This window comes from Somniosus microcephalus, chromosome 3 (assembly GCF_052327205.1).
Source record: "Somniosus microcephalus isolate GS21.2 chromosome 3, FLI_Smic_1.0, whole genome shotgun sequence".
Classification (NCBI taxonomy): domain Eukaryota; kingdom Metazoa; phylum Chordata; class Chondrichthyes; order Squaliformes; family Somniosidae; genus Somniosus; species Somniosus microcephalus.
Genome location: NC_140989.1, coordinates 70,515,905 through 70,528,514, shown reverse-complemented (window position 1 = coordinate 70,528,514; position 12,610 = coordinate 70,515,905). Strand labels below are relative to the sequence as shown.

General features: G+C 39.5%; 1 long non-coding RNA gene across 1 annotated transcript; it reads right to left on the bottom strand.

Annotated features, from left to right (window-relative positions):
- Window positions 1–3,294: 3,294 nt before the first annotated feature.
- LOC147121136 (uncharacterized) lies at window positions 3,295–12,361 on the bottom strand. The gene is made up of 3 exons (XR_015076992.1): window positions 11,733–12,361; window positions 10,905–11,062; window positions 3,295–4,914 (listed from the first exon to the last, which is right to left on the bottom strand). It is a non-coding gene; the product is annotated as an uncharacterized LOC147121136 (long non-coding RNA).
- Window positions 12,362–12,610: the final 249 nt, after the last annotated feature.

Sequence of the window (12,610 nt, the reverse complement as noted above, 5' to 3'; positions counted from 1 at the left end):
GGGTCTAACACAGAACATTAAGCTGCAGCTGTAGCTCTTGTGTCCCTGACATAAACATGGAGGTCTGGCTTCAGCAGAAGTTCTGGTCATGATCTTGTAGATAACTATCAGTGAGGCCACATCTCTGGAAATAAAAGATTTCTTATCCTCAGAAAACAGCAACTCTGGGCCATCACACTGTAGCATTATACAGGCTTGTACCGGCAATTCCCTACATGTCAAACGCTGGTCTCAGCCAGATTGCCAAGAGAAGGCATTGAATGAGAGTAAGGAATCTCCCCATGTTGAGGACAAATCAATGCTCACACACACCTCTTAATTACTCAGCTCCTGAACAGCTTCAACAAAGGGAGGGAGAAACAATTTGTATGTGGCATATAGCGATTTAAGAGAAGATTAAGGAAATAATTTAAAAATAAGATGAAAAAACCCAGAAATGAGTAATTAGGAAACAAAAGAAATTGTAGCTCTTTTTGTGTTTAACACTGTAACCGTGCCATCTAGCTGTGCTGAAGTATAGGATGACAACACCAGTGTTATTTGCTTTCGATGTAAAACAATTTTCCCTGGCACAGCTCAGTGCTGTTACTATTTTCTGAGGACAAATACAAGGGGTTTGTAGTGATGGTTAAATCACATGATATCAGAAACTGAAATTGAAGCAATGGTTCGTGACTGCTCACCCACTCTCCCAGCCAGAGGACTCATCAGCTGCTGTAACTGGCTGCTGATGAGACAAGAACAAAACAAAACATTTAAAAAAAAACAAAAGGATTAAAATAAATAATGCCTGTTCTTGGCCCGTGTGGAGAACTGTACGTCTGCCAAGAAAACCAACCTGAATCCGACATCAGAGCGAAGAGTGGCAGAGTTGCAGTGCAGCAGAATGAAGCTTTGTGCCTGGGTCAGAGGCACTGACCCGCACAGACCTGCCAGAGTCAGTCTCATGTGTAAGTGTGACCACGGCCCAGTGCGCGGGCTCACTGGGACAGGAGAAGGCACCTGCAATGACAGGCTGAATATTCAAATGCTTTTGAACCTTTTGGTGAAGGTGAAGAGGGCTTGTTGAAGACATCTCAGTGAGCAGATGGATCCCTGAAACCATCTGCTTGCAAAGCAACTAAATGTTCAATGATGCATTGCAAAATTATTTAGCTCTCAAAGAGCCTGAAAGTATTTTGTAATTATAGCATCAGCGATGAGAACAGACAACAGATATTTAAACATCTTTTAGAAATGATCTATCACCTCAGTTGATGCACTTTTTCAATCCCCTTTTGTCTTAAAGAGGTAATGCCCACCTAATGGGTTTTTAATAATTTTCATCAATTTGGTGCTACACTTAGATGAATTCAGATGCAATCTGACTGCCTGTGGGTTCCACAATGAAGGGAATTATTAATTTATGTGAATAAATAAAAAAATGTACACGCATGCATAACCTGATGAAAATTATCCATTATTTTCCAATAGTTTGTATGTGAATGTACAGTTAACCATTTCAAGGAATGAAACCTATTCTTTATGAATATTGCACACAGCCTACTTAGATTGGATTAATATTTATTTCTGGTAATTTTATGAAGAGTGCCTATATTATGTTTACAGACAAGCGTTCTTTCTTCCGGCAGGTGCTTGTATTGTTTCAGGAACAATAAAAATCAGGGACTTTATAATAGCTGACATTTCACGTCTGGAGAGACTACAGTAAACTGCAAACTTTAATCACTTTCAGAAAATACTATAAAAAATTCCCTTTGTGTTGTAGATTCTTGTTTAAAATTTAAAGGGCTCATAGTTGAACGATGCGGCTGTACGTGAAGCTACAAGAGATTAAGATTAATTCAATAGTTTTCTTCCCTTTGGCCCATGTGATGTTTAACACATACCAGAATTATGAAGTTTCATAACCAAGATCATATTTGGTTTGCTTATTAAGCATATTGAGAGGAAAATCTATTAAAACAAAGCAGCAGAACAAAGTGTAAACTGTTTGGCAAACTTTTGCTTTTATAATTCGTAGAATCATGCCACATCCTGGTTTTTCAAAAATGAGACTGGACTAACACCTAATCCTGAATATCATACAGGACATGAAGAAACTAGTACATTCAAACCTTTTGTATATCTGGGACATTGTCCATTTCATACCTTTGAATGGTAAGTGTGAAAACAAATCCCAAGAATGAAACCTTGCATATTTGACTTTTTTAAACTTGTTCCATTATTTTGACTAACTGTTTGTTTAGGAGAGGTGCAGAAATCGCCTCGCATTGCTTTTGTCCTTGTGCTCAGTACCTTTGATATTAAACATGAAGAATTGAACCAATCTCACGCTGCTGTACAGAAAGATGTAGGGCAAGAAACAGGGTTAGATTCAAGGGCATATTTGTATAAAATTAATGATGGAATGTAAATGGACAAATTCATATTTTAAGAATACAAAACAGTTATGTTGACCGAGTGAGGAATCTCATTAAGAATCTAATACAATAACTGGCATGTCATTCCTAAGGGTGCGTAAATAAGATTATCCATATTACTTTATTATGCAGTGCGCACTGCTACAAAAGGTGGACAATTGCATTAGACCAGTGATGAGATCAAGCCTTGGATGCTCCTCTGGAATAATTTCATTGATTCTTTGTAGAACTGCGCCAAAACAATGTTAAAAACACTTTAGATAATATAGGAAAAAGAAGACTAATTTCAGCTGTGGTGCTAATGACCTGCGGAGGAACAGCGCAGCAGTAATTTCGCAGATACTATGGCAGGTCACTGCGACAGATGTTCCCAACATATGTGAGGAATTAATTACCCACTAGTAAACAAAATCTGTGATGCAGAGAGTCATTTTGTCCAAATTTCTTTGTATTTTGCCTTTATTAGCATCGCAATTTTTCTTGATCAGCCACAGCTTCAAATTAAAGTGCTGTATAATAGGCATCAGTGAATGTTCTTTGAAGTGCAGGAGGCTTCTTAATTGTGAGAGCTGTTTACGATGCACTACAGTAGGGATGCGATGATTATTCAATTATTCAATTAAAGAATAATCTTCAACCGTACTCAATTAAAAAATGTTATATACGATTTTTATGAATCTTATTTAGCATCAATCACCTTCCACTCCCCATTACATTAGTTCCAAAGACAATCGTTAGTTAGTGTGCCAAATCAAACTTTGTTCTTCTCTTTCTTTGTCTTCACAAAGAGATGCATCATTCATAATAATACAGCAATACATGTGCAGCTATACATGATGTTGAGGTGCATGGGAAGAGATTCACAGGCAGATTAGATTATGCTATTTTATTTCATCTTTTAAATAGTTACCTTTGATGTTTAACATGAAGCAGATATACTGAACTAAGAAGAAAGTGAAGAGGATGCCAAAGGTTTTGTTAATTATACTCATGACTAGTTGACTCTGATAATTATTTAAACCTTCTAAAGCTGACTACGGTATGTGGGCTGTTTATTATGAGGGTGCTGTACTTCATAACAGGCCCTTCTCACGCTGACTAATAATTTAAGCAGCCTATTATTCTGTATTTCTGATTTCTGAATACCGAAGCTGATTCTAAGATTGACTTCTGAGTCAGAGTATTATAAACCTCCCTAGAAGGCACTACAGTGAAAGAGAGTGGTGTACAAATATATTTTTTTTAAAATCATTACAAAATGACTGTGAAATTGATCATAAAATCACTGCACCAGTTACAGGTTGCAGGTTACAAGTTATTTGTTCGACATGATTTCTATTGACAATTAGCATTAAATTAATCAACATGTACAGAAATATTGGGAAAGGACCCACATGTATGTCCTTGAAGGGGCTCCAATAATTCCAAAATTAGATCTTCTTGTACTAAGAGTATAAAGACAGACACCGCTCAGTAACAGTATTGGGGAAGATAAGAATAAAGGCTTTCTAATAGACCTTCATAAACCCCTTGATTTTATCATTCTCATTTTTCAATTTTTCTGGGCTGAAGGACTTTAAAGGTGGAATTTTAACTCACCCAATCAACAAGAGAGGAGCAGAGAAGCAATTACAATGGAGGAGCTCTATTTCCCGCTCAGTTCCCACTGATTCCCAATTTTAGTGCGGTTGGCTTTGATGGCGGTTGAGGCTCTCGTCGGGAACCTCATTAATCAGCGAGTTGTTATGGTCTGGAATACATTGCCTGAAAGGGTGGTGGAAGCAGATTCAATAGTAACTTTCAAAAGGGAAGTGGATATATACTTGAAAAGGAAAAATTTGCTGGGCTATGGGAAAGAGCAGGGCAGTGGGACTAATTTGATAGCTCTTACCAAGAACCGACACAAGCGTGATGGGCCGAATGGCTTCCTTCAGCTGCCACTTTCCGCCTGAAATGAGCAAGTAACTGACTGGCAGCATTCAAATGAGGCCTGGCAGTTAAAATCTGCTGGGCATCCAATGAGGACCCACGCGGGATTGCCTTCCGCTCCCGCTGGCTTCTGGCTGTAAGTTAAAATCGGGCCGTAAGTTTTTAAGGGCCTAAAAGTATGCAGTGGGTCACTGAAGTATGAACATTGAACTCATTCATCTGAAATTCCTCTGTCTGCAGACAACACCCCCGCTTCAGAAAATAAGTCCATAGGTCCTATCTCACTTTACAGGCTCCTACAGTACAACAGTGACTACACTTCGAAAGTATTTCTTGGCTGTAAAGCACCTTGGAACATCTTGGGGTCATGAATGCGCTATATAAATGCAAGTCTTTCTTTTTCTGTTTATCTTCTTTATATATTTTTGCCTCCATTTGTTGTGAGCTATGCTTTACTTCTCACCCTTTCCTTACATCTTCCTGAGCCTTTTCCTGGTCCTTGACTGAGCTGGTGTTCTGATGGTGTTCTTGTCCTCTTATGGGGCAGTTCTTGAGCTGGCCACTAGAAGGGGCAGAAGAATAACAAAGGATGAGTTGCCTTCTAATCTTCCCTCCAAAGCCATCTCAGCTACGTTTAAGATTGCGAACCGACCTTTTGGTTATTTCCAGGCATGAATCCATCTTAACAATCCTTGCCACCGCACCTTGGAGCTACAACATGATGCGTCACCATCCCCCCACAGTACAAAGGGCAGTGCATTTGAAAGAAAGCGCAAAGTTCTAGTCTTGCTCCACTTTTAGGTGTAGTCCAGAAATACTGCTGTGGCCTTCTGAAAAGGTTAATTGACATTCTGGTATTGCAATTATAGCTTCTGGCAACTCCCATTAAACCACCCAACTGTTTCTAGGGATTAAAATGTTTAAACAATAATGTGTTTAACATCGTGGTTTGTTTAGTAGGATCCATCAAAACCCGCTAATGCATTTAAGCGTACAACTCATCTCAGGTGAAGTCTATATGAGCCTAATTCCTACTTAACCATTAATACAAAAGCAAAATACTGCAGATGCTGGAAATCTTTCCCACTTAACCACAATGGTAGAGTAAAGAAAATCATAAAACCATAAAACATTGAATGAGAAAATACCTTTCGGCTTATCCAGCTTGTTCCCGACTTGCACCATGTTCAAACCTGGCGTTGACCCCTAGCCAATTACAGACAAAACTTCCAAGAAGATAAAGCTTTGTGATATTTCTAACCGAGCTGTGTGAAACAATGTTTTAACGATTAAAAAGTAAGTAGAGGGATCGCACTTCACATCAGTAGATATATATTAACCCAGGATCCTTTAGTTTTGCCTCTTTATTCAGTTCCCTCCCACTGTCAGGCTTAATAACTCTTCCATGTCAGAAGTACTGATGTCAAGGAAGGAAATGAGTACTCCCTAAAGTAAGGACCAGTAGGTGGGTGTGAAGGAAACAGTGAATAATAATATATGGCCTCTGGATGGAGTGGGTTTAAGAGGTCGAATAATCCCTGTGGATTTTCTTGTGTTGGAATTCGCTCTTTAAACTAGCATTTAGTCAGGAGTCAATGGTTAAGATTTTATTTTAACCCTTTGAGTATGTTTCTGTAGCTTTCAAATTGTGCTAATTTTTTCTGTCATAGAATCGCTGCAAAAATGTAACAGCTGTATATTATAACGCTACAGTAAAGAGCCGAGTACACCAATTTCTCAGTCGGCATTTATCAAAGTATTCTGTAAAGCACAGCATAAATTTATGTTTTTGATTTTCATTATAGCCATTCTACTGTATTTCTTCAAAAGCACAAATGAATACCAGTTGGTACGATGGGACACTGCAGTTCAGACACAACGGCCTATAAATTTGGCTGCGGAGCACACTTTTTCCAGGTGCTAATCGGCCTACTGAGCCCCCAGTATGGCGGGCAGGAAGTGCATGCACATTCCCAGCTGGAAGTGTGCCGTCCACCATATTGGTGAAGGAAATAAAAGCATCCAAGGCCCACACCTGAAAGAGGCACTAGGCCATTTGTATATGCAAATGAGCATCCTAACACCTGTTTGAGGCCCCCACTGCAAAATTAGTTTGCCCTGAGGCGCATTCATTAAACCAGACCTTGGGACCGCCTGCTACTAAAAAGGTTAAGTTTTTGAAATTTACTTACCTGAATGTGGCGCTGGGAGGGGCAGGAGTGCTCCTCCCAATCCCACATTTAAAGAACGATGGCTGCCGTTCCCTCCCTGATCAACACTGCTCCCCGCCAACCTGGCATCCCCCACTATCCCCTCACCCGGCCTCCTATCTGCTGACTCCTGGACCTCACTTACCTGAGGGCTGCTGCGACATCGATCTTGGTTTACTCTTTACCGCCTAGCTATTCACGCAGCTCCATTGAAATGAGGTCCGAGGTCTAATATCAGGGGCGCCTTATGTCTCGCCATTCAGGCACAGGGAATACGCTCTGCACCCCCCACATGCCTGAATTTTTACCCGGATGAGATTCCAATATAAACTGTGCCCTACAGACAGCACCAAGCTGAGGCCAGGCACATTGGTACAGGGCAGAATGAAAACTTGAGGACCAGTTACCTTGGGCTACTTTTTCTAATACATGCTAGTTAACAGCTATAGAACAGCTTTGCAGAGAGCTGGGTGCAAGCTTTTGAGCTGAGAAAGATGCGTGGTTCATGGGAAATTTCAACGGGAGAAGATTAAAACGTGCCAAAAAAGTAGAACCGCAGAGTGCAATATCTATTTAGGCAAACCTAGATTGGTTGCTGGTATCAGTGTTTATGTATCAGTCTGTGCAATTTTTTTCTATTTGTAATTTTCCCTATAAGAGTAATAAAAGTCTTACAGAAGTACTCCAGGATAAGATCCCTAGCCTTTTGGTCAAATATTTATTTAAAAATATATATAAGCTGTATATACTTACATATTTAATTCAGAAAATGAAATTGTTTCTTTATTTATGCACTAAATCTGTTTCTCAGCTCCCAGCACTTCCTCGTTGCTTTCAGTGGCGGCGGAATAGGGCTTGGAGTTGAAACTGAGCACAGAGGTGCCACATTTTAGCACCCCAACTTCTAAATCAGCATGAAAATGACAGAACAGAAGCTCAAATCAAAAGGATAGGTGATCATGTGGTGAAATATTTTGACTTAAAAATAATTTTTGATTTAATTAAAAATGGGACAGGGCTATTTCTTCCACAAATACTCAAGGATAAGGCTGCAGTAAGGTTTTTTTCTGGTGTATTTCTTTAACCTAAAAAATGGTCCTACATTGCATATAAATAATATGGTGACATTATATACAGTAAATTTGCATTGATTTTTTTTCTTTCCATTTATACCTTTATAGATTTTAAGCCATGATTTGAACCCAGTAAGTGAGTAAAACCAGAGGTACCTACTAACCTTTAGCCCCCATTTGCTTGTATCACATTGGCCATATTTACATGCAGTCGATAAGGTTGGCTTCTTTGTTACCAGAACAAGCCTAGTCAATAAATTTGAAGAATCAATCTTATAGAGCATTTTCATGGAGCCAATGTTTTCTTGACTAGTTTAGTGTCATCAAAAGATTTGTTTCAGAGATTGTAGGATATTTAGAAAGTCTGTAATTCCTTGACATCTGGGCGTACATAACGCCATGTAATCTATTGACAAATCTCAGCCACAAAATTGTTGATTAGTTGAGTGGCCAGCTTTTGTGATTTGTTGAGGACATGCAAAGGCAAGCAACATGTTTTAATGACTAGTTTATCGACCGATCTTTTGAACTTGTCAACAAATTCCCCAGTCTTGTTGATTAAGTAGTGATAAATCCACTCTCAACTATTGCATCTCACCTCCAGCCTTAAACTTCTTTCTATGTTGCAACCTTCCTTGTCTTTCTCTATTTTATCAATACTAATATGGCCATTGCTGCTCCGAGCTTTCCTCTCTTGTTCCTCCCAAGCCATCTCCCAATTCTTTCTCATCCTGCAGTCTCACTTTGTTCGAATCAAGACTCTGTACTGCCTCCTACTCAAACTTGTTCTTTCCCAGATCTCAAAACTGAGGCACTTCTTCCCTTCCTCCTAGACTTTTAAACTTTTGAATCATTAAAACAATAACAATTAGAATTTTAATTTAAGTTTAAGAGTGTTGCAAAACAAAGATGTGAACTTTGTTATTTCATTGAGTGGACACCATCATTTTTGCCATTAACTAACTGCTACTTCTTGAATTCCTTCATCCTTGATGGCTTCTCAATTTAAAAAATCATGGCATTCACAAATTAATTATTAAAACAAGAAAACTAGTTGACAGGAAATGTATTGCATTGCAACTGAATAAATATAGAGCCTTTGAGATTGTTCCGTGGCTCAACATGCAGGGCTCAGGGATAGTGAAAGTGACGGATTCAATCAGCTTCAAAGAGAACTTCATCAAATCTGGACTGTGACCTTGAAATAAAGACTATGGTATGACAGGGGAGGCAGGTCAACCCAATACAAAAACATACAGACCCCGAAATTCCACAGGTATTGATCCCAGCAATTAAAGCCGCCCGTGCCCTCCAATACTACTGTAGTTTATGGGGTCACTAGTAGGAGGGCACGTCATTTTTATGGGGCAGGTTGGCACAAACATCATTTGGATGCATTTTATTGCACCTGCCTGCTCCATGCCAGCAGAGGTTTGTCTGACTACTCAGCTGAATGTGAGGGGGTTTGCTAGGATGAGAGTTACTCTGGTCCTCTACCTCTAAACTCAGCAATACTGATTGGCCCCCAAGCAAGGGGGTTGATCCAGGACAAAGGGGATCCCAGCAGCTTGCCTCATCTTCCTTGGTGCACTGGCTGCTCCTACTACTACACCTGGTCCCTAGTGAGCCTCAAGAGTGGGAATTTGCCAGCTCATTTGTCTTGTACGAGACAGACAAAAGTTTCACCCCTTACAAGGCAACCGGGAAACTGCCAGAAAGAAGAAAGGTTAATCGTATCCAGCTTCTTGCAGTTTCTAAAGGAGTTCTGCTGGTCTCTCTCCGAAGTTATGCCCGAGGCATTTCAAGGCCACAATGTGGTGAAACCAAATTATGAAAAGGTACCACTGATGATATCAGGCCTGACACTTGTGACTCACATGGTGTATCTCTGAATGGTTTACACATGTAACTGCTCCCAGATGATTTATTGTGTTTATATCACGTGCTGTGCCTGGATCGATACAGCTGAATGTATGATCTACACGTGTAGTGTCAATTTGACTTTCACATATCGCTTCTATTTTTTTCCTTTTTTCCGACTCCTCATGAATGACTCTCATTTCCAAAAACCATTCTTCAGTGAGGAGTTCAGGTAAACAAGCCTTAGCAATTCCTACAATCCCTATGCTTATGTCCCTTTAAGCTCAGTTTGTCAGAAAGGCTTGTCTATGTGTTAGTGCAAAACCTTTTTTTTCTCTCCCCAAGGTGAGACTTGAAGCCTCTTTTGACCCGTGGCTTCCATCTGGTAATGTTTTTGGATTAGCTGTCATAGAATGAAGTTATATTTTTCCAGCAGCCAACTTTTGTTTCATTTTAATTTACAAAAACCTTGTATCTGAGCCTGTCAGCCAGACTGATACTATCAGTCAATCAGCCATCCAGAAGTGACAGAAAAATAGAATGACGCACGGTCTGCATCAGTGACAGCACCACCTTGATTCACTCTCTAATCAACTTACTTTTTTTTTATTTTTTACAATGGAGCCTTTTTAGAATCATCGCTGATGATAGGGTAAGTTTCTTCAAAGATTACATTTTCCGGGCATGCAGTAATCAATTGCTTTCAACAGAATTTCATTCTTGGAAAAAAAAATCACATTTATCTTAAAAAGACATTCATGGCAGGAATTTTATGGTTTGTGTGCAACAAAGAATCCATAAAGCAGAGCTCATTTTGGAGGGAGGGGGGAAATATTAAAAATGGTGGCAGATCAACAAATGTCAAGTCTCCTGTAGAAGGTTGGAAGTTGCCATGCCAACATCTATCCAGTTCTAGGTTAATCACCACCAAAGTGGCACAGCACCAAAAATGTGATGTTTACTGTTGACACATTATTCTGGATTTAAAATTGATTTATGTGAACATTTTATAGCAGAAACACGTTTAGGAGACTCCAGGCACTGAATGAGAACATTTTTAAAGTGATTTACTTCAGCGATGAAGGAACCACTTGTAAGCTTGTGATGTGTGGCAGATTTCGCATGGACTCGGAAACGAATGGCTCATTAGTGAAGAATCACCCGTTTGTAATTTTTTTCACTTTCAATACAGCTTGTATTCTGCACAGGATCACTCAGTCACTCAGCACTAGACATTCTGCACATATAATGTGGAACTCACAGACAACCCATTCATCAGAAAACAACACATCTAGCAATAGATACAGTGCTCTAAAATCTGTGTATAACAACCACCTTTGGGACTTGCTTCAGGTGGTCTTTAATACACAGCCTCCTAATGCAACTTCAAGTGTGAGGCATTAGCTTACTGTTGAGATTGATGTGAGTTGGTCACCATAGCCAGGTGGTCTCCTTAGAGGTGGTCTCCTTAGAGGTGGTCTTCAAGTGTACATTTCTTGTTGCAATAATTCTGTGGCTAGATCCACTTGTTTTTCACTTAACTCTTCACTGTCCAGTCGGTCCAACACTGTGAATGAAAACATCAATAATTTAACAGCAGCATTAAAACAGCAAGAATATAAGTGATAAATCAATGAGATCCACTAGACACATGCCAGACTGAGGACTCTTCAGAGTATTTCACTGCTTTTAAGTAATATGCCATTCAATCATAGGACCTCAAGACTTAAGGTTCAGTTGAATAAGCCGATGGGCAATAAAATTGGCTAATTTCCTCTTACTAGTCTTGCTTAGTGGTGCTTAAGAAATCAGATTTCCAAGAAAAAGCATTCCATCATTAAATTTAAGCACAAATGGTAATGGCTTATAAACTCAGGTAAAGCTGAGCACTATGTGTAGGACCCATGTGCTCGCATGCCCAGGCATGTTTGTCCACAGTTGTCCCCTCCTGGCAGCCCTCTGAACCCTTTAATCTGTCATTGTTCCTTGAGCAGAAGGGGTTACAGTAACACACATTTACATAAACCTCCTTCCAGTTGAATCTATTGAGTCACACGGAAAAGAATAAGTGTCAAAGAGATCAATTTACAGTTTATATCAATGTTGACATCTATCAATATCAAATATTTAACACTGTCTAACCCACTGAGTATTAAGTGAATTAAGGGAAATAAACAAATCTTGTACTGGACTCTTCTGTCTTTCATAAGCTATTAGTCCCACATAGAATACAGTACCATATTATCATTCACTGGTCTTCAGTCACTTGCCAGACATAAATGAAATACTCTTGAACCAGGTTTTGAGTAGAATAGCCATGAAGTGTGCTAAAGTTCCAAGCAACCTGGGCTGTTCCTGCTGGCTTTTCCGAACCAGCTTGACAGGTGCGCTAATCCACTTTTGACATTTATGCCAACTGTCACTTAGACATTAAAAATAAACATGAAATTAAAACTGTTGACCTTTAAACTAGTGGACTAATGTCAGTAAATTGGTTGTGGACAGATTCCTTTAACTGCTGGTTACAACACAGGAAAACCACATTGCCAGCTCTTGTTTTTACACCATTGCTCCTCTGAACTTTCCTCTTTTGTTCCTCCTAAATTCCAAATACTCTTTCCTTCACATCTTCCTCTTTCCTGCATCCTCACTGAATTATAACTCATTAAAATAAATAATTGTCTTCACCTCATGGGCGGTAATCTGATGAAGCAGAGAGGATCGCTCACCCATTATAGAAGCTGTCTGATTTTCACCCATTGAACTCAATGGTGGGCAATCCATTCTGCCAGATTACCACCCATGGGGTGAAGACAAAGATTGACCCCAATGTACGTCTTGTACTCTCACTTTCTCTGAAACCCAAAGCTGTGGAACTCGTTACTTCTCTCAGTCTCCCCTTCCTGCTACAAGTCACAAGCTATTAAAAGAATTTAAATTGATTTAAGAGTGCTGTAAAATAGAGATATATGTGACATGCTCTGTCATTTGTATTGAGCGCACCCTGTCTTATTCAGCATTATGTTTTTGCAATTCTTGATGCAGATAGATGTAGGCTAGAGATGTACTTATAGATATCAATGATGATACAAAGTTATAGATACAAATTATAGGT